We start from the raw sequence: 22,521 nt of genomic DNA, 5'->3' as shown, positions 1-22,521 counted from the left end.
TGTGAAGGTGCTTCCAGGAAAAACCTTGTGACACAACTTCCAAAACCTCAGTAGGTCTGCAGACTTCCTATTTGAAGGGCAATGCTATGAAGTTTTGTGGTGCAAACAATTTTAGAACAAGTATGAGATTATTTTTATAGAATGGAAATGTGAAATAGATTTTGAGTAAGAAGAAGAAAATGGTTTTGGTATTTTCCTGCTGCATGATAGCTTCCTAAACTCAAATGTTTATGATGTGATGCAGGTTTAGGTCCCCATTCCCAGGGTATAAGAAGAAACTCAGGTTAAGTTACAGCTTCACTAAACTTTATTGTTTGAACAAGAGCTATACAAATTACACACAACAAAAATCTAAATGATATGAAACATGTTTGGTTTGCCATTTCATTACAGACTCAACGTTCAGCCGTGCTTAATAGAAAATCTCACTAAGGTTCAAGAACTTTTACAGCTTCCGGTTGAAATAGTGAAATCAAGCAATATTTTTGCATGATTTTGATCCCAAGTCAAGTGAAACTTGGTGATTGGCGTTGAGTTTCTCCTTGAGTGTTTCGGTTGTTTATCCTGTAAACTCAAGGAGCATGAACCCTGCCGAAAGTGAAACCCAAAAGAGGTTATGACAAATGCAGGAGACAGAGGCTGCTCTAATTCAGGTTCTGGTTTCAGGGTCTCTTATGGTCCTGGGTAAGCATAGAATCATAGGACTGGAAGGGGCCTGGAGAGGTCTTCTAGTCCAGTCCCCTGCACTCAAGGCAGGACTTAATTTATGTCTGCATTAGAGACCTTACAGCAGCACAGGTATACTGGACCACCTGCACCGCTGTAGGATATTCCATGAAGCAACTCTGTGCAGATAGGAGAGAGTTCTCCTGTTTATGTAATTAAACCATCCCAACGAGTGGTGGTAGCTATGTTGGCAAGAGAGCGTATCCCACCGACATAGCACTATCCACACTGGCGCTTCTGTCGGCATAACTTATGTCGGTCAGGGTGTTCTTTTTCACACCACTGAGCAACATAAGTTTTACTGACAAACATGCTAGTGTAGACATAATCCTCTGGTCTATCCCAGAAAGGTGTTTGGAGATTTTTAAGAGCAGGTTAGACAATGAGAGATTCCACAATCTCCCTAAGCAATTTATTTCAGTGTTTAACCACCCTGACAGTTAGGAAGTTTTGCCTAATCATAGAATCATAGAATATCAGGGTTGGAAGGGACCCCAGAAGGTCATCTAGTCCAACCCCCTGCTCAAAGCAGGACCAAGTCCCAGTTAAATCATCCCAGCCAGGGCTTTGTCAAGCCTGACCTTAAAAACCTGTAAGGAAGGAGATTCTACCACCTCCCTAGGTAACGCATTCCAGTGTTTCACCACCCTCTTAGTGAAAAAGTTTTTCCTAATATCCAATCTAAACCTCCCCCATTGCAACTTGAGACCATTACTCCTCGTTCTGTCATCTGCTACCATTGAGAACAGTCTAGAGCCATCCTCTTTGGAACCCCCTTTCAGGTAGTTGAAAGCAGCTATCAAATCCCCCCTCATTCTTCTCTTCTGCAGACTAAACAATCCCAGCTCCCTCAGCCTCTCCTCATAAGTCATGTGCTCTAGACCCCTAATCATTTTTGTTGCCCTTCGCTGGACTCTTTCCAATTTATCCACATCCTTCTTGTAGTGTGGGGCCCAAAACTGGACACAGTACTCCAGATGAGGCCTCACCAGTGTCGAATAGAGGGGAACGATCACGTCCCTCGATCTGCTCGCTATGCCCCTACTTATACATCCCAAAATGCCATTGGCCTTCTTGGCAACAAGGGCACACTGCTGACTCATATCCAGCTTCTCGTCCACTGTCACCCCTAGGTCCTTTTCCGCAGAACTGCTGCCTAGCCATTTGGTCCCTAGTCTGTAGCGGTGCATTGGATTCTTCCATCCTAAGTGCAGGACCCTGCACTTATCCTTATTGAACCTCATCAGATTTCTTTTGGCCCAATCCTCCAATTTGTCTAGGTCCTTCTGTATCCTATCCCTCCCCTCCAGCGTATCTACCACTCCTCCCAGTTTAGTATCATCCGCAAATTTGCTCAGAGTGCAATCCACACCATCCTCCAGATCATTTATGAAGATATTGAACAAAACGGGCCCCAGGACCGACCCCTGGGGCACTCCACTTGACACCGGCTGCCAACTAGACATGGAGCCATTGATCACTACCCGTTGTGCCCGACAATCTAGCCAGCTTTCTACCCACCTTATAGTGCATTCATCCAGCCCATACGTCCTTAACTTGCTGACAAGAATGCTGTGGGAGACCGTGTCAAAAGCTTTGCTAAAGTCAAGAAACAATACATCCACTGCTTTCCCTTCATCCACAGAACCAGTAATCTCATCATAAAAGGCGATTAGATTAGTCAGGCATGACCTTCCCTTGGTGAATCCATGCTGACTGTTCCTGATCACTTTCCTCTCCTCTAAGTGCTTCAGGATTGATTCTTTGAGGACCTGCTCCATGATTTTTCCAGGGACTGAGGTGAGGCTGACTGGCCTGTAGTTCCCAGGATCCTCCTTCTTCCCTTTTTTAAAGATGGGCACTACATTAGCCTTTTTCCAGTCATCCGGGACTTCCCCCGTTCGCCACGAGTTTTCAAAGATAATGGCCAAGGGCTCTGCAATCACAGCCGCCAATTCCTTCAGCACTCTCGGATGCAATTCGTCCGGCCCCATGGACTTGTGCACGTCCAGCTTTTCTAAATAGTCCCTAACCACCTCTATCTCTACAGAGGGCTGGCCATCTCTTCCCCATTTTGTGATGCCCAGCACAGCAGTCTGGGAGCTGACCTTGTTAGTGAAAACAGAGGCAAAAAAAGCATTGAGTACATTAGCTTTTTCCACATCCTCTGTCACTAGGTTGCCTCCCTCATTCAGTAAGGGGCCCACACTTTCCTTGGCTTTCTTCTTGTTGCCAACATACCTGAAGAAACCCTTCTTGTTACTCTTGACATCTCTTGCTAGCTGCAGCTCCAGGTGCGATTTGGCCCTCCTGATATCTTTCCTACATGCCCGAGCAATATTTTTATACTCTTCCCTGGTCATATGTCCAACCTTCCACTCCTTGTAAGCTTCTTTTTTATGTTTAAGATCCGCTAGGATTTCACCATTAAGCCAAGCTGGTCGCCTGCCATATTTACTATTCTTTCGACTCATCGGGATGGTTTGTCCCTGTAACCTCAACAGGGATTCCTTGAAATACAGCCAGCTCTCCTGGACTCCCTTCCCCTTCATGTTAGTCCCCCAGGGGATCCTGGCCATCTGTTCCCTGAGGGAGTCGAAGTCTGCTTTCCTGAAGTCCAGGGTCCGTATCCTGCTGCTTACCTTTCTTCCCTGCGTCAGGATCCTGAACTCAACCAACTCATGGTCACTGCCTCCCAGATTCCCATCCACTTTTGCTTCCCCCACTAATTCTACCCGGTTTGTGAGCAGCAGGTCAAGAAAAGCGCCCCCCCTAGTTGGCTCCCCTAGCACTTGCACCAGGAAATTGTCCCCTACGCTTTCCAAAAACTTCCTGGATTGTCTATGCACCGCTGTATTGCTCTCCCAGCAGATATCAGGAAAATTAAAGTCACCCATGAGAATCAGGGCATGCGATCTAGTAGCTTCCGTGAGTTGCCGGAAGAAAGCCTCATCCACCTCATCCCCCTGGTCCGGTGGTCTATAGCAGACTCCCACCACTACATCACTCTTGTTGCACACACTTCTAAACTTAATCCAGAGACACTCAGGTTTTTCCACAGTTTCGTACCGGAGCTCTGAGCAGTCATACTGCTCCCTTACATACAGTGCTACTCCCCCACCTTTTCTGCCCTGCCTGTCCTTCCTGAACAGTTTATAACCATCCATGACTGTACTCCAGTCATGTGAGTTATCCCACCAAGTCTCTGTTATTCCAATCACGTCATAGTTCCTTGACATCACCAGGACCTCCAGTTCTCCCTGCTTGTTTCCAAGGCTTTGTGCATTTGTATATAAGCACTTGAGATAACCTGTTGATCGCCCCTCATTCCCAGTATGAGGCAGGAGCCCTCCCCTCAGACATTCCTGCCTGTGCTTCCTCCCGGTATCCCGCTTTCCCACTTACCTCAGGGCTTTGGTCTCCTTCCCCCGGTGAACCTAGTTTAAAGCCCTCCTCACTAGGTTAGCCAGCCTGCTGGCAAAGATGCTCTTCCCTCTCTTCGTAAGATGGAGCCCGTCTCTCCCCAGCACTCCTCCTTCATGGAACACCATCCCATGGTCAAAGAATCCAAAGCCTTCTCTCCGACACCACCTGCGTAGCCATTCGTTGACTTCCACGATTCGACGGTCCCTACCCAGGCCTTTTCCTTCCACGGGGAGGATGGACGAGAACACCACTTGCGCCTCCAACTCCTTTATCCTTCTTCCCAGAGCCACGTAGTCCGCAGTGATCCGCTCAAGGTCATTCTTGGCAGTATCGTTGGTGCCCACGTGGAGAAGCAGGAAGGGGTAGCGATCCGAGGGCTTGATGAGTCTCGGCAGTCTCTCCGTCACATCGCGAATCTTAGCCCCTGGCAAGCAGCAGACTTCTCGGTTTTCCCGGTCAGGGCGGCAGATAGATGACTCAGTCCCCCGGAGGAGAGAGTCCCCGACCACCACCACCCGCCTTCTCCTCTTGGGAGTGGTGGTCGTGGAACCCCCAACCTCAGGACATCGCATCTCATGCCTTCCAACCAGCGGAGTCTCCTTCTGCTTTCTCCCCCCAGACATATCATCTGGTCCACTCTCCTCAATGGTACCTGTGGAGAGAACATGAAAGCGTTTAGTTACCTGTGTCTGTGTTACTGGAACCCGGACATTCCGTTTACCTCTTCTGGAGGTCACATGTTGCCAAGCTTCTTCACTGGCCTCTTGGCTCCTCTGTGCAACCTGCTCTATATCTTTAGAGCTTTGTGCCCCTAGAAGCCTATCCTGAGTTTTGTCCAGAAAATCCTCAGTCTCTCGTATACAACGCAGGGTCGTTACCTGTTGCTCCAGACCTTCAATCTTCTCTTCCAGTATGGAGACCAGCTTGCACTTTGTACAGACAAAGTCGCTTCTGTCCTGTGGAAGAAAGACAAACATGGCACATCCAGTGCAGGTCACAACAGCTGAACCCCCCCCTTCCATATCACCTACCTACTATGAGCTTCCTCAGAGACGTTGGCAAGATGTAAGCCTCACTGGGCTCACTCCAGGCGAACTCCCAGGCAAACTCCTGCTGTGAGCTGCTCTGCTGTCCCCGCTGCTCCGCTGGTTCGCTGCCGCTCAGCTGGTTCGCGAGGCTCTGGCTATTTTTAAACAGCCAGGCTTCCCTGACTATATCCAACCTAAACTGCTCTTGCTGCAATTTAAGCCCATTGCTTCTTGTCCTATCGTCAGAGGTTAAAGAGAACAATTTTAACAACCTTTTATGCACTTGAAAACTTATCATGTGCCCTCTCAGTCTTCCCTTCTCCTAGGCTAAACAAACCCAATGTTGTCAGTCTTTGCCCACAGGTCATTGATTTCATAGACTATCAGGGTTGGAAGGGACCTCAGGAGGTCATCTAGTCCAACCCCCTGCTCAAAGCAGGACCAATCCCCAATTTTTGCCCCAGATCCCTAAATGGTCCCCTCAAGGATTGAACTCACCACCCTGGGTTTAGCAGGCCACTGAGCTATCATAGAATATCAGGGTTGGAAGGGACCTCAGGAGGTCATCTAGTCCAACCCCCTGCTCAAAGCAGGACCAATTCCCAAATAAATCATCCCAGCCAGGGCTTTGTCAAGCCTGACCTTAAAAACTTCTAAGGAAGGAGATTCCACCACCTCCCTAGGTAACGTATTCCAGTGTTTCACCACCCTCCTAGTGAAAAAGTTTTTCTAATATCCAACCTAAACCTCCCCCACTGCAACTTCAGACCATTACTCCTTGTTCTCTCATCTGCTACCAGTCTAGATCCATCCTCTTTGGAACTCCCTTTCAGGTAGTTGAAAGCCGCTATCAAATCCCCCCTCATTCTTCTCTTCCGCAGACTAAACAATCCCAGTTCCCTCAGCCTCTCCTCATAACTCATGTGTTCCAGTCCCCTAATCATTTTTGTTGCCCTCTGCTGGATGCTTTCCAATTTTTCCACATCCTTCTTGTAGTGTCGGGCCCAAAACTGGACACAGTACTCCAGATGAGGCCTCACCAGTGTCGAATAGAGGGGAACGATCACGTCCCTCGATCTGCTGGCAAAGCCCCTACATATACAGCCCAAAATGCCATTGGCCTTCTGGGCAATAAGGGCACACTGTTGACTCATATCCAGCTTCTCGTCCACTGTCACCCCTAGGTCCTTTTCTGCAAAACTGCTGCCTGGCCATTCGATCCCTCGTCTATAGCAGTGCATGGGATTCTTCCGTTCTAAGTGCAGGACTCTGCCCTTGTCCTTGTTGAACCTCATGAGATTTCTTCTGGCCCAATCCTCCAATTTGTCTAGGTCCCTCTGTATTCCATCCCTACCCTCCAGCGTATCTACCTCTCCTCCCAGTTTAATGTCATCTGCAAACTTGCTGAGGGTGCAATCCACGCCATCCTCCAGATCATTTATGAAGATATTGAACAAAACCGGCCCCAGGACCGACCCTTGGAGTACTCCACTTGATACTGGCTGCCAACTAGACATGGAGCCACTGATCACTACCTGTTGAGCCCAACAATCTAGCCAGCTTTCTATCCACCTTATCGTCCATTCATCCCGCCCATACTACTTTAACTTGCTGGCAAGAATATTGTGGGAGACTGTGTCAAAAGCTTTGCTAAAGTCAAAGAATAACATATCCACTGCTTTCCCCTCATCCACAGAGCCAGTTATCTCATCATAGAAGGCAATTACCTGGTTCCTCCTATACTGCTCTGGCCAGCAAGCGCGAGAGGGGCAGATAGCCAAGACTCTGCTCATTGCCTGCCCACCTGATCTAGGCAGGGATTATGAAGACTGGTAGCTCCATTTACCCCAACATAGTTTAATTACAGTATCCACCCACATTTAAAAGGGCACCAGATATATTCCAGCATTTAGCTTGTGGTACAGCAAGTCTGAAGGCTGGAATCTGACTTTATGAATCGCTATGTGTGCAAGACTGTACCTCAAATACAGCTGCAGTTAGATTAGTCAGGCATGACTTGCCCTTGGTGAATCCATGCTGACTGTTCCTGATCACTTTCGTCTCCTCTAAGTGCTTCAGAATTGATTCCTTGAGGACCTGCTCCATGATTTTTCCGGGGACTGAGGTGAGGCTGACTGGCCTGTAGTTCCCAGGATCCTCCTTCTTCCCTTTTTTAAAGATAGGCACTACATTAGCCTTTTTTCAGTTGTCCGGGACCTTCCCCAATTGCCATGAGTTTTCAAAGATAATGGCCAATGGCTCTGCAATCACATCCGCCAACTCCTTTAGCACTCTCGGATGCAGCGCATCCGGCCCCATGGACTTGTGCTCGTCCAGCTTTTCTAAAGAGTCCCAAACCCTTCTTGTTACTCTTAACGTCTCTTGCTAGGTGCAACTCCAGGTTTGATTTGGCCTTCCTGATTTCACTCCTGCATGCCCGAGCAATATTTTTATACTCTTCCCTGGTCATTTGTCCAATCTTCTACTTCTTGTAAGTTTCTTTTTTGTGTTTAAGATCAGCAAGGATTTCACTGTTAAGCCAAGCTGGTTGCGTGCCATATTTACTATTCTTTCTACACATCGGGATGGTTTGTCCCTGTAACCTCAGTAAGGATTCTTTAAAATATAGCCAGCTCACCTGGACTCCTTTCCCCCTCATGTTATTCTCCCAGGGGATCCTGCCCATCAGTTCCCTGAGGTTGTCAAAGTCTGCTTTTCTGAAGTCCAGGGTCCGTATTCTGCTGCTCTCCTTTCTTCCCTGTGTCCCTTCTATCCCTTGCCCCTCATATTTTCTAGGCCTTTACTAATTTTTGTTGCTCTTCTCTGGACTTTCTCGAATTTGTCCACGTCTTTCCTGAAATGTGACCTCCAGAACTGGACACAATACTCCAGTTGAGGCCTAATCAGATCAGAATAGAGTGGAATAATTACTTCTTGTGTAATGCTTACAACACTCCTGCTAATACATCCCAGTCTGATGTTTTCTTTTTTTGCAACAGTGTTACACTTTTGACTCTCATTTAGCTTGTGATCCACTATGAACCCCACGTCCCTTTCCACCGTACTCCTTCCTAGGTAGTCATTTCCCATTTTGTATGTGTTTGCAACAGGGTGGATTTGATTTAAATCCAAATTTATTTTAAATCATTATTTAAATCACTAGTCAGGAAGACTCAGTTTCATCATGGTTTTCTACATAAAAGTGCATTCTTGTTGGTTGTTATAACCTTAATACATATTCTTCACTACTCAGAGATTGATGTAGGTTTTATTTTTAGAAGGTACACTCTATACATTTGTAAACAATTATTTATTTTGAAAACTTTTCAGATTAGTTTTACAGCTATATCAGAGAATGAATGATTGTTTGGTTATTTCATTTGGCAAAGGTAATTGAAGATATTTATGAAGTCATTGGGAGGTGAACTGTCTCCAATTCAACAGGTTAATCATTAATATTTGGTGGATTCTCTTGCCATGCTGTATTAAGAGGAGAACATCACCAGACAGACATTTAAATAGTTTTATTTAACTAAAACAACAACATTATGTATTCTGGATTTTTTTCTTCAACAGCAAACATATAATATTTTAACAAAACAAGCATATGTCTCTCGCTTCTCACATTTATCTCTAGACGACTTGTCCAGATATGTTCCGCCCCCAACAATCTTCTATTCATTGAACCTTTTGAATCTTTGCACTTTTAGAGAGAGGTAAGGGATTGACTCTGTGTACACAAAGTTGCGGAGGGACAATAGAGTTGAGGTCTGTTATTTCTCACCTCTCTATATTTATATATTTATTTATTTATTTCTAAATATTTTTGCTGTTAATGAGCATGTACCTCTGGAGACACAAATCCACAGTTTGAGAACTGCAAAACTAAACATCTCTGATGGTATCTTCTAGACTGAGCACTGAGTCCCATTGGGTAGATAAAAAGATTAACCTAAATAATCTATACAGAAGCCTGTTGAACCCCATAAGATTGGGTCCCTAATCCATGAACTATTGGAACTCATTTACAAAACTTTTCTTAAACATTACATAAATATATTGTCTCATACTATAGAATTAGAATTTATAATCCCTACCATGATGAGACATTATAGCTCAAAGATATATCTTAATTAAAATTATCTTTAGATAGGTTTTTTGCTCAAAAAGCATTTGATCAAAAAAATCCAGTTTAAATAAAAAAAAAATCTGATTTTTTTTTTAAACATTGATTTTTATCCACCATGGTTTGCAACTAATTGTTCTTTCCTAACTGGAGTACTTAGCATTTGTCCTTACTGATTTTCATCCTGTTTACTTCAGATAGTTTGTCCAGATCATTTTGAATGTTAATCCTATCCTCCAAAGCACTTGTATCTCCTCCCAGCTTGGTATCATCCTCAGACGTTGTAAGTGTATTCTCTATGCCATTATCTGAATAACTGTGAAGATATTGAACAGAACTGGACCCATAACTGATCCCTGCTGGACTCCATTTGATATGACCTTCCAGCTTGACTGTGAACCACTGATAACTACTCTCTGGGAACAGTTTCCAACCAGTTATGCGCCCACCTTATAGTAGCTACATCTAGGTTGTATTTCTCTAGTTTGTTTATGAGAAGGTCATGCAAGACAGTATCAAAAGCCATACTAAAGTCAAGATATGCCACATCTACTGCTTCCCCACCTATCCACAAGGCTTGTTGTCCTGTCAAAGAAAGCTATTAGGTGGGTTTGACATGATTTATTCTTCACAAATCCATTCTGACTGTTACTTATCACCTTATTATCGTCTATGTGTCTGCACATTAATTGCTTAATTATTTGCTCCATTATCTTTCGGGGTACTGAAGTTAAGCTGACTGCTCTATAATTCCCTGGGTTGCCTTTATTCCCTTTTTATAGATTGGCACTATATTTGCCCTTTTCCCGTCCTCTGGAATTTCACCCGTCTTCCATAACTTTTCAAAGATAATCGCTAATGGCTCAGATATCTCCTCTGTCAGCTCCTCCTTGATTATTTTAGGATGTATTGCATCAGGCCCTAGAGACATGATAACATCTAACTTGTCTAGGCAATTTTTAACTTGTTCTTTCCCTATTTTAGTCTCTGATCCTACCTCATTTTCACTGGCATTCATTACATTCAATATCCAATTGCTACTAAACTCTTTGGTGAAAACTGAAACAAAAAAAGTCATTTAGCACTTCTGATATTTCCACATTTTGCTGTTATTCCCTCCCCCCCCTCGAGTAACTGGCCTGCCCTGTCTTTGGTCTTCCTCTTGCTTCTAATGTATTTGTAGAATGTTTTCTTTTTACCCTTTGTCTCTAGCTAGTTGGATCTCATTTTGTGCCTCGGTCTTTCTAATTTTGTCCCTATGGACTTGTGTTGTCTGTTTATATTCACACTTTGTAATTTGACCGAGTTTCCACTTTTTGTAGGATTCTTTTTTGAGTTGAGTTTCAGATCATTGAAGATCTTCTGGTGAAGCCAAGGTGGTCTCTTGCCATACTTCCTGTCTTTCCTGTGCAGTGGAATAGTTTGCTCTTGTGCCCTTAATGATGTGTCTTTGGAAAACTGCCTGCTCTCTTGAACTCTCTAGAATAACTGTAATGCAGTACAATCCTGCTGCACCTCCAAAAATACAGCCTGCATTTGGGGTTGGGAGTTAAGGTAATGTAGATACCACACAGCAGCTCTGAAGAAGTCTATGAGACCCCCTCCTTGAGAAGTCCTTTCCAGTTACTTCAAGGCCCCTTTTATGGTGCCAGAATAACATAAAAGTTCTGTAGCATGTCTGAGAATTGGGCCCAAAGGTTCTTTAGCAGACTGTAATAAGACAGTTTCTTATATACCAGTATACATGACCGCATTATCAGTAAAATCCCCTTCTTTACTTTACAGAGATTACAAGGTTTATTATTCTCCTCTGAGGGCATGCATGCAACTCCCATCAAGTTTAACATTAACGAGAGAGCTGCACGATGTTAGAAAATTCTGCAGCTGGAGTCAGAGACAAGACAGATTAGCCATTGAAAACCAGTTTTCCAAACCCATTTGTATTTAAATAATCCTGTTATGAAGAGACTTTGTGATTCACCTCAAACTAGGCTTACAATTATATTTTCAGTATGGATAAATCAGCTGTGTGTGGACACGCTGGCTACTGATTGGGAGACAAAAAGCATACATCTTTTTACTTGTAAAAAGGAAATCCTTTTTTTCAGTGTTTTTAAATGTTGAATAATTCAGAATTTACTTTACCTGCATATACAACACAGCTGGGGTCTGTTAAAGTCGTGTATATCATTGCAACTCTTGTGCATAAGTACAGGCAGCAACGCAATCCTGCATTAGTTTAGATAACATCTGTATCGCAAAATGCTTTAGATAGTTAAAATACAAGCACACGGGAAGGTATAAAGAATAATAAAGGAAGAATGAGCTTAAGGTGTCTAGGCAAGGGAGAAAAGAGACTTGCTCAGCTAACGTGTGAAAGAAAAACGAGTCTAGGAAGTAGAGAAATAGAAGGAGGCTGTTCCAGATAATAAAAGCTGTACAGAAGAAGGCTCCCGTATCAGCAGGGGTATGACTTTGTGGAGGGACATAGTGGAGGACAGCGGTAGAGATAGCAAAGAGGTGAAAAGAAGACCAGTTTTGACCCAGGTCCTGCAAAGTCTTATGCATGTGCATATAGTTAAGCATGCAATTTGTCCCATTGGCTTCAGTGAGACTCCTCATGTGCACAACATTAAGTAGGTGCATAAGTGTTTGCAGCATTGGGTCCTTAGGCTAGTGCAATCCAGGGGAGGGTCATTTTTAATTAATTTGTAAATCTAGTGAAGTGCAGTAAAACTCCTATTTCTGCTGGATCGTCTTCCACATTTGTGGAATTGTTTTGGTGAGTTAATTATGGTGAACGTGTGAGACAGATATTGCAGTGTCTTTGGGGGACCGTATTGTATTAAGTCTGTAAATGGTTTATGTATCATTGTGGGTCAGGGATTGTATGCAATCTAAGGCAGGGTGTGATGGTGGTGGGGAGTGACCATAGTTTCCTCAGGAACTCAAAACGGGAGGGGGTTTAAGGCTTGTGGCTGAAACTGTTAACAACTCCAGAGAGATACCTCCCCTGGGGTGACCTCTGTATAGTGGTACAAACTGTTATTTCCAGAGATCAACAGATAAAGAAAGGGCATTTATGTAAAAAGGATGAGTTTAAACTGGCAGGTTTCAGAGGGGTAGCCGTGTTAGTCTGTATCAAGAAAAACAAGGAGTCGTCCTTGTGGCACCTTAGAGACTAACAAACTTATTTGGATATAAGCTTTCGTGGGCTAGAACCTACCTCATCAGATGCATGGAGTGAAAATACAGGAGCAGGTATAAATACATCAAAGGATAGGGCTTGCTTTACCAAGTGTGAGCTCAGTCTAACGAGATAAATCAATTAACAGCAGGATACCAAGGGAGGAAAAATAACTTTTGAAGTGGTAAGAGAGTGGCCCATTACAGACAGTTATCTCGTTAGACTGACTTCGCGCTTCGTAAAGCAACCCCCATCCTTTCATGTATTTATACCTGCTCCTGTATTTTCACTCCATGCATCCGATGATGGAGGTTCTAGTCCACAAAAGCTTATGCACAAATAAATGTTAGTCTCTAAGGTGCCACAAGGACTCCTCCTTGTTTAAACTGACATAGGGCCTACCTTTTGATTCATCAGACGGATAGGACCTTCTGGGTACAGCCCATAAAACTGATGGGTGACCTCTGGTAAGCTTTTAGCATACATATAGGAATTTTTATTGTTTTGTTTTTTTTCTGTTTTTGCCCTAAGAATAAAATGGGTTTGGGTTTTTTTTTTTGTTTTTTTTTTGCTTTGTGAAGACTGGTTGGTAACTGGTATACACTGTCATTGCTCCTGGAGAAAGATTAATCACAGGTGCTGGACCCCAATCCCACCTGCTGGGGAAATCACAGTGTGGTGCAGAGGAACGGTATGTCTACCCCACCCCCACTTGGGAGGGAGAGAGACACAGGTCTCCACTTGGATAGGTTATGGCAGGAAGCCTAGAAAGTCCTCAAGGAAGGGGTGTGGGTGTGTGTGTGTGTGAAAAGTGCAGTTAACTCTGAAACTGTGACAATAATTTCATAGTGCTTAATATTATTGTCAGATATATTATTATTTTCCATCACTGCTGGAACAGCACCAGGACTGGCAACAGTGTAAGTGCTACTTTATGAAAAGGCATTTTTAGCATCCTGTCTTAAAGCCTCCTTGCAAAGTCAGAGAGAAACCCTGGAAGCATTAGTCTTGAATTGTTTGAGTGCATTCTGCTTGGTTTAGGCTTGGCGGAACTGGATTTTTATTTTTTTTGTGTATAATTTTAACAGTTTGTTTATTAAGCATTTTTTTCTGTTTTATCAATTTTAAATATTCATAGTTGTGGGCAATGATGGGGTAGGTCAGACAATAAGGGGACAGATAATGAATAGTCAGTGGGACACTGAGATTCAAAAAGTTAAAGCTTTAGAACCTGTAAAACACACATTGTCAACATCGCATGTCAGAATATACAAAGTAAATATCCTTAAGTCAAGCTAAGTTCTCAAGCAGTATTTTTCTTACCTTGCCTATGTGTAGATTTTTATTATTGATGGACATTTTTTTTTTGTCGGTTTGTGTGTGTATGGTGAAACTCAGTTACGACTGTGAACCTAAAAGCCCCTTAATGCCAGCACACCCAATATTGTCAGAATATTTTGTCGAACAACGTCTTGTAGGGTATCATATAAAAACCGGACACACACTGGTCATTAATAATAATATTGTGTAAAGTATGTACAGTTAGTAAAAAGCATAAGGTATGTGTGTTGGAAATATGTTCCTAAAATATGTTCAGACAAAGCAATCTGAGTAGAGCAAATGCACAAGTTGTGGTAGACAAAGGAATGTTGTTTTGCCTATGTCAATTGATCAAGGGGAGTCCAAAGACAATGTAAATCAGTTTGTTTACCTCAGATGTAAGTGTACTATGCCAATTTGGAAAAAGCCGATTGACCAGAGGATCAAATCACCAGCAGGGGAGAAGAACTGGGCTTGCTTTTCAAATAATACATTTCAAAGATTTACTGGACTGTAAAACGAAGGGGAGAGAAGCCTTTAATTTTCCATCACTTAAGGAACAAAAGGGACAGCACCTTTTGATTCTGCGAATGTTGGATCCTCTGGCCTGGAGATGTTGGTAACTTGATGTAAGTGAGAAAACTGCTGAGGCAGAAAATGTAATTTGCTGAGATTAGGTATTAGTCCCTAGAAAGTTTGTATTGTTTTGTTTGTAACCATACCCATCTCTTTTTCTCTTAACTCACTGGTCTTTATGAATAAACTTATTCTGAGGTTTACTATAAATGATCTCAGAGCTGTTATATTGAAGTACAGAGTGAGTCCTCTGCTAACCTAACAGGCTGATGCGTATACTGTCTTTTTGGAGGCAGCAAGATTAATGATGTTTGTGAGCATCCTAGTGAGAGGGACTGGACGTTGCAGAGAGAAGTCTCTGGGGAATTCATGAATTGCGGTTTGCTGATTTAAGCTTGCTTTGCAGGTAACAAACTGGCAGAGTTCCAAGGAGTTTGTTGTTGAGACAGACGGACTGGCACGACAGGTTGCTGACATACAGGTCGAGCCTCTGCAAAGCTCTCCCTGGCTGGAGCAGAGGTGTAACACATAGTGGCTTACGGTTCTGGGTGTGCTGAGGAAAGTGTCATATGACCACTTACTGATTAAAAATCAAATCCTTCCAAGCCTGTTTATAATGACATCTCATTCTACATCTCATTCTGGATGTGCTAATCGCCTTTGCATGCAGTAATTATCACCAGTCCAACTGGTATTAAGTACTGCATACCCATGAATTATCACCATCTTCACCACCTCTGCTCTTGTGAAGAGAAGACAGGGAGGAGTCATAGTGCTGTGGCTATGTCCAACTGGGAAAGAAGGTGCTGGGCCAGTCCTGCTGTGCTAAGTGAAGGTATGGCATTCCAGAAGCTTTCTCCTCAGCTGCTCTTGCACCTTGCAATTCCATGACAGTTAAGTATATGGCAGCTTGTCCTGGATCCCTTCTGGGATCACTGCACGCTTAGCACTAACATGGGGCTGAGCCTGACATTGGGACATGGCTAATCCACTTTTAATTCAGATTCACATTCCCAGGCCAATTGATAATCTGGTTCTGAGTGGTCTCTTGTAACTCATGCCTCTTCCAGACATGGCTATGCAGACCCTTCTAGGAAAGAAGTGATTAAGATTGTTAATAATAATAATAAAAAATAATTTATTTGTAGCACCTAGGAGTCCTAGCTATGGACTAGGGCCCCACTGTGTTGGGCAGTGTGCAAGCACAGAAGAAAAAGACAGCTGCTGCCCCAAGGAACTTACAATCTAAATATAAGACAAGAGACAACACATGGATACAAGCAGATGTATAGGGGAGTACAAGGAGACAATACTGGTGATCGGCAGTGGGCACAGCACACCAGCAGGCTAACCATTTAGAGACTGAAGTGCGTGTGATATGTGGTATCTTGGTGTGTTGTGCGGATTGCTCATTACAGTGATGCTCTAAATTCGGCAGTGATGCTGTGGAACCACAAAGCCAGCTAATTGAGATATCCACAGTCTGCCTGTTCAGACTTTTGATGCATGTTGCAAAGCCTGTGTTTTCCCCCCTCGAAGCTTCTGTTAAGGGGGGTAGGTTGAAGACTGATTGGTGGTAGAATACGGTTGTTAACATTGATTACTTTCAGTTTGGAGGACCTTGGCCAGCCAGTTCCTTTACGTTCATTGTTTGAATTTCATTTCTGGTTTAAGTACTGCGTTGTGAGACACACAAAGCTGTAGATTTGTGCCTTCTAATTTATAAACAAATAGTCCTTCAAGCATTTATAGTTTGGTGCTGTTGACCAGTTCTTTTCCCTAGAACAAACAGATTCACAGACAGACTCTGGAGCTGAAGAAGCATGTTATTATTTGCTGCTTCTTCGAGCGATCAATCCACCGAAACAGGTCACAGCATAGGGTTAATGCAAGCACACTCCCACATTCAGGTGCTTAAATACATTTGTAACCCCCCTTTTCTCCCTGGGTTACTCGGGAGCGGGCAACACTTACCTGTGTGCCTGGCAGCCTGATGTTGTTGACATTAAAGAAGGCCCTGAGTCTCCCAGTGGTGCTGTTGGATAGGTGGGAATCCTCTATTTACCCCTCTGCTGCAGTCCCTTTACTCCTAAAGGCATTTAAAATTGGTGGTGCCTCCACCTTACTGGCCCCTGCACACACTCAGTGGTGTGCCTTGGGAACCTCCTGGAATAAAGCTATTCTAATCATAATAATACTATGATCTGTGGCATGGGTGTAACTCAAAATACCATTTATAAATAATATACATATAAATTAGAATTAACGCACGTTTACTTCACAACTTAAAAAATCAGGGTATAACAGTCTAAGATTAAATGTCACTACTAATAAAAATCCACAGGGAGAAGTTGAATAAAATCAATTAAATATAATATGCAGTAATATGTAACTGGCATTTACTCTGCCACCATTTACCCCACCCCGCAGTGAAGACTCCTCTGGATTTCAGAGTCCTAGATGCTTGTGTGGGTCCACTGGAAGATCTGCAGCTGGAGACAGTGCTCTGTTGGTTCCGTGTATCAGTCCAGTCCCGGCAACCAGCTGCACAACCCCGCTGACGATAGGAGTTGGTCCCACCAAATGTCAGCAGCACTGGGTCCTGGTTCGATGGGATGATCACTCTGCCTCTCCTCAGACTCAGGCTCTCTGCTGTGCCCCTTCCCTTGCAAGTACTTTCCCAAACCACAGTGGGGGGTTACTCAGTCCTTCACTGCAGGCCCACCTCAGTCAGCTCCAGGCACAGCAACAGTCTCTGCCCTGGCTCCAGTGAAGCCACCAACCACCTCTGAGGCTCCCCACTCGATCAAAGCCCTGGCAGGGTCCCAGCAGCAGCTCCTGGCTTCCTAGCAACAGCTCCTGGTCTGGTCAGAGCTCCACAGCAGCAATCTCACTCCTCTTCCCAAAATGGAGTCCACCGCCTGAGGAAGTCTCTCCCTCTTTCCCCAAGGCATTGTAGTCTCTAAGGCTAGATTGCAGCACACAGGTTAGTTTGCTAACTCAATTGTGTACCTGATTGGACGGCTGACCAAGATGTTCATCTGATTGGCTTGCTGACCCAGTTGTTCAGGTTGCTGACCAAGCTTTTTATCTGGCTGTTCTCTTTCCTTGCCAGACAAGCAGGCATCTTTTCACAGGTCCCGTCACCTAAAATATACGTTCTACGTATCACATTCTACCCATCCCTTCTTTTTCTTGTTTGCATGTACTCATTATCCCATGACTTAGAATCATAGAATATCAGGGTTGGAAGGGACCTCAGGAGGTCATCTAGTCCAACCTCCTGCTCAAAGCAGGATTGGTCCTTTCTTATGTACTTGTTCATTTTTTCCGGTTCAGGGTGTTTCTAGAAAAACACGCGTTGCTTGGTGCACATTAACATTCCTGCAAAATCTGTAGGCTCTTCAGAGCAAGGTGCCATCTGTGTATTACCACTCTTGTCCAATACGTTCATACACAACATCCGTTATTACAGTAACACCACCAGCTGTCTTTCTTCTTTGACCTGCCCAGATATGTCCATGGGGAGGGTCTTTTGATCCCGGTGACCTTTAGTTTGATTATTTCTAGCTGTGTTTTTACATTAATCGGTGTTAGTTGTCATGGCATGCCTATGTACGTGCTAGTAGATATGGTTTCAGCCCTTAATTTACTTTTATGTAGAGAGCCCCCTAACAGCCATCTGGGGAAAACATGACTTGGGCTGAAAGATGTTAACCACCAATAGCAGCCTCTTCACACACATGCCCCATGTATCCCAAAAATACCTGCACGTTCCCTTGTTGGCTCAAAATACTGATGCTGATGGAATCTTCCCTTGCATTTACTACCGTGGTAGCTTGTACTTGTAAGTCTCCCATTTGTATGAAAACCCCAATGTTAATAGTGACTTGTGTTTCTACCCCCAATACCCACTGTATCTTCCCTTGAGCATTTCCTTCCCTCCGTCGGTATATCATGGAAATTGCTGCTCCATTATCTACTAACATTAATCCCCCGCCCTTCCATTTATGTTTGAACATGAGGCTGCCCCCATTTATCAAATTTAATAGGGCAAACCTGTTGCGGGGTAGCCTCAGGGCAGGACCTCCTCTATTATGGGGCCAATACAACCCTTACTTTATCCCAATCAGACCCCACTGTAGGCCTTCACAACTCCCCACAGGAGTACACTCACCATCCGTCACGGGCTCCACTCCGAGTCACGGCACCAAACTGTTGACCAGTTCTTTTCCCCACTACCCAGAATGCGCAGGTGCACAGACAGACTCTGGAGCTGAAAATATATTGTTTGTTTGCTGCTTCAGTGAGTGATCAGTCCACCGAAACAGGCCACAGCATAGGGTTAAATGCTAGTGCACACTGACATTCAGTTGCTTGCCTTAAATACATTATTTATTATATATTGTATAAACACTTTCCTGCCTAATGCTAAGGTTAGTTTGCTAACTCAGTTGTGTACCTGATTGGATTGCTGACCAAGTTTTTATTTGGCTGTTCTCATTCCTTACCAGACAAGTAGGCATCTTTTCATATGTCCCAACACCTAAAATATTCTACATATCACATCCTACAGGTGCCGAGAGAAAATGACCATTTGCAAATAGATTAAAATGGGAAAGAGGTAGGTGTGGGGTGATGCACGGGCTATAAAGCCTACTTGCTAAGGGGAAATGGATCATTAATTTGTTTGTAGCAAACAATTTCCGAAGATTAGCCAAATAAAAGTGTCCCAGGGATAAAGCACTAAAGCTGATCCGCCCACAGCTGAAAGCCATTTGGAAACCATAACCTTTGGATTGATTGCGGTGCTGTGGAGAGAAGTTAATTTCCACGTGAATTGCTTCCTTAGTGAATCTGATTTGCAGATGGGTTAGATGGGATCAACTGGGAAAAATTATTTGCAGAATATAAAATGCAAATATTTTCTTTGATTTTCCCAGTGAAACCTGTGTTAATTTCTATGGCCCTTCTGGGTCATGTTCATTTGGACTGAATGGCTTATGAGAGTGGTTAACGAGATATTGGAGTCTTTCGTTCATGAAAAGCCTGTTAAAGTCTAGCTGAAGGCTAACGGAATGATGCTAACAATATAAAAAGCACCGTTACGTATGCTGCTTGGCATTGAATGGGCAAAGAGAACCACTGCCATCCCTGGGGGTTGTCCTTCCAGGCTAAAGTCAAGATTTCTTGACAAGGCACCATGGGTGAAGCGTGCAATGCATCTGCCCATGATGTGCCTTTTTCCTGGACGCCTGGAAGACTTCAGATTAAAGCACCGTTCATAAGGATTGGCTACCCTAATTCTTCAAGGCCTCTATCCTTCTTTGCAAGTTTGTCCTTTCTAATGAATATCTATATTTTGGATAGCTTTACCCCAGATGTACTACACACTTACCAAACTCTTCTGGTTTGACTGGGACTGTGTAGGTTTTCAAAGGTTATATATTTATGGTTGAACCCACTTCATGCTGAACACTCTCCAAACACCAAAGGATGGTTCCTACCCTGAGGAACTTACTGTCAAAAAGAACACACCTGTAGGCTGTGGTTATTGGAAACCGAATGGGAACTAGAATGGACAAACTACAGACAAATCAGCCTAAGTCTGTGAAGGTACCATGCAGTGTGGACCTTTTCAAGAAGGAACTGAATACAGACAAAGTAGAGGATGAGTGCAATCAAAGGGAGGTGGTATTGCATGAAGGGAAGCGTGTGTGAGAAGTGCTAATGAAAGGGTGGACAAGACTGGGAGCAGTGTTGGGAGGGGAGGGGGAGGGAATTTAATTGGAAGCCTGATGAGGGAGATGAGTTGTGAATGAAGAGGTACCCAGAGCTCTGAAGGTGGTGACAAGGAACTTAAATGAGCAGGTGCATTTGCTGATGGCAAGGCAGTGGAGGGGATTCACAAAGGAGCATGCTTCATGAAACTGATGGGCAAGGAAGACAGTTTAGTGGCTGCATTGTGTATATGGACTGCACAGGGGCAATGTGTGTACTTGGGGGGCTAGGGAGGAGGCAGAGGATGCAGTAGTTGAGATGGGATGCAGTGAGGGTCTGAGGGAGAGGTGTGGCTGTGGGGAAGGAATGATAAGAACTGATCATGTTGCTGCTGAGAAGGAAGAAGAATTAGGATTTAGATCAGACCTGGATTTCCTGGGCTGCTGGCGGGATGACTTGTCTTTTTCTAAAGCTTAGTTCCTGCCACTAGATGGTGCTATTCTGAACAGGTGGATGAGTTCTCTCTCTACTGCTGCTCCATATGCTTAAAAGCACACACAAGAAAGGTAGAGGCAGTGCAAAGCAGCTGGACTAGGGGTTGATGGTCTAAGCCTCTGCCTTCCTCCAGCACTTACTCTGTACTGCACATCTCCACAGCACCCAGACAAGAGATGAGGGAGCTTAGGGGAGAGTCTGAATTCTGCCAAACCTTTACCGATTTCTGAAAAGCTCTGGATGTTTTAATTATTTAAACACTTTTTGTAAGTCCCCCAGCTCTATGGTTTTCCCAGGGACATACTTCAGTTTGCATTGAAATGTCTCTACATGAATTAGGCGATAGCTATTTTACTCATGTTTTAGGAGAAGGAGCAAACACTTACACGAGACATGTGCTAACATTTATCCCTTCCAAGAACAGAGGAAGACCAGTGTCACTCACACTTCTGGCCTCAACTCCCTACTTATCTTAAAAGGGGACAACAGTGAAAACTTATCTGGGCATAAATAGGTCAAGTAATTACATGACAAACTGAACCTTTGGGTGAAGGTCCTGGTATTCCCCAGAACATACACATGTATAAGTTTGCTGAATCAGGGCCAGAATGCAGTGATTTCTATGTGTGGATAAACACCATCCTAGCCACTATGGATGTAGAAGCCCTCTACACCAACGTTCCACACAAAGATGGACTACAAGCCATCAGGAACACTATCCCCGATAATGTCACGGCAAACCTGGTTGCTGAACTTTGTGACTTTGTCCTCACCCATAACTATTTCACATTTGGGGACAATGTATACCTTCAAATCAGCGGCACTGCTATGGGTACTCGCATGGCCCCACAGTATGCCAACATTTTTATGGCTGACTTAGAACAATACTTCCACAGCTCTCGTACCCTAATGCCCCTACTCTACTTGTGCTACATTGATGACATCTTCATCATCTGGACCCATGGCAAAGAAGCCCTTGAGGAATTCCACCATGATTTCAACAATTTCCATCCCACCATCAACCTCTGCCTGGACCAGTCCACACAAGAGAGCCACTTCCTGGACACTACAATTCTAATAAGCGATGGTCACATAAACACCACCCTATACCGGAAACCTACTGACCTACATGCCTCCAGCTTTCACCCAGACCACACCACACGATCCGTTGTCTACAGCCAAGCTCTACGATACAACCGCCTTTGCTCCAAGCCCTCAGACAGAGACAAACACCTACAAGATCTCTATCGAGCATTCTTACAACTACAATACCCACCTGCGGAAGTGAAGAAACAGATTGACAGAGCCAGAAGAGTACCCAGAAGTTACCTACTACAGGACAGGCCCACCAAAGAAAACCTTCAGCCCCCAACTAAAACCTCTCCAATGCATCATCAAGGATCTACAACCTATCCTGAAGGACGACCCATCACTCTCATGGATCTTGGGAGACAGGCCAGTCCTTGCTTACAGACAGCCCCCCAACCTGAAGCAAATACTCACCAGCAACCACACACCACACAACAGAACCACTAACCCAGGAACCTATCCTTGCAACAAAGCCCGTTGCCAACTGTGTCCACATATCTATTCAGGGGACACCATCATAGGGCCTAATCACATCAGCCACACTATGAGAGGCTCATTCACCTGCACATCTACCAATGTGATATATGCCATCATGTGCCAGCAGTGCCCCTCTGCCATATACGTTGGCCAAACCGGACAGTCTCTACATAAAAGAATAAATGGACACAAATCAGACGTCAAGAATTATAACATTCAAAAACCAGTCGGAGAACACTTCAGTCTCTCTGGTCACTTGATTACAGACCTAAAAGTGGCAATTCTTCAACAAAAAAACTTCAAAAACAGACTCCAAGGAGAGACTGCTGAATTGGAATTAATTTGCAAAC

At 44.1% G+C, this 22,521-nt stretch overlaps 1 protein-coding gene across 2 annotated transcripts in view; it reads left to right on the top strand.

Moving 5' to 3' along the window:
- The window catches only part of CNTNAP5 (contactin associated protein family member 5), a 424,927-nt gene that overhangs the window by 126,067 nt on the left and 276,339 nt on the right, over positions 1-22,521 (top strand). The window lies entirely within an intron of this gene.

Source organism: Chelonia mydas, chromosome 11 (assembly GCF_015237465.2).
Source record: "Chelonia mydas isolate rCheMyd1 chromosome 11, rCheMyd1.pri.v2, whole genome shotgun sequence".
Lineage (NCBI taxonomy): Eukaryota > Metazoa > Chordata > Testudines > Cheloniidae > Chelonia > Chelonia mydas.
This window is presented reverse-complemented; position numbering and strand designations above follow the sequence as displayed.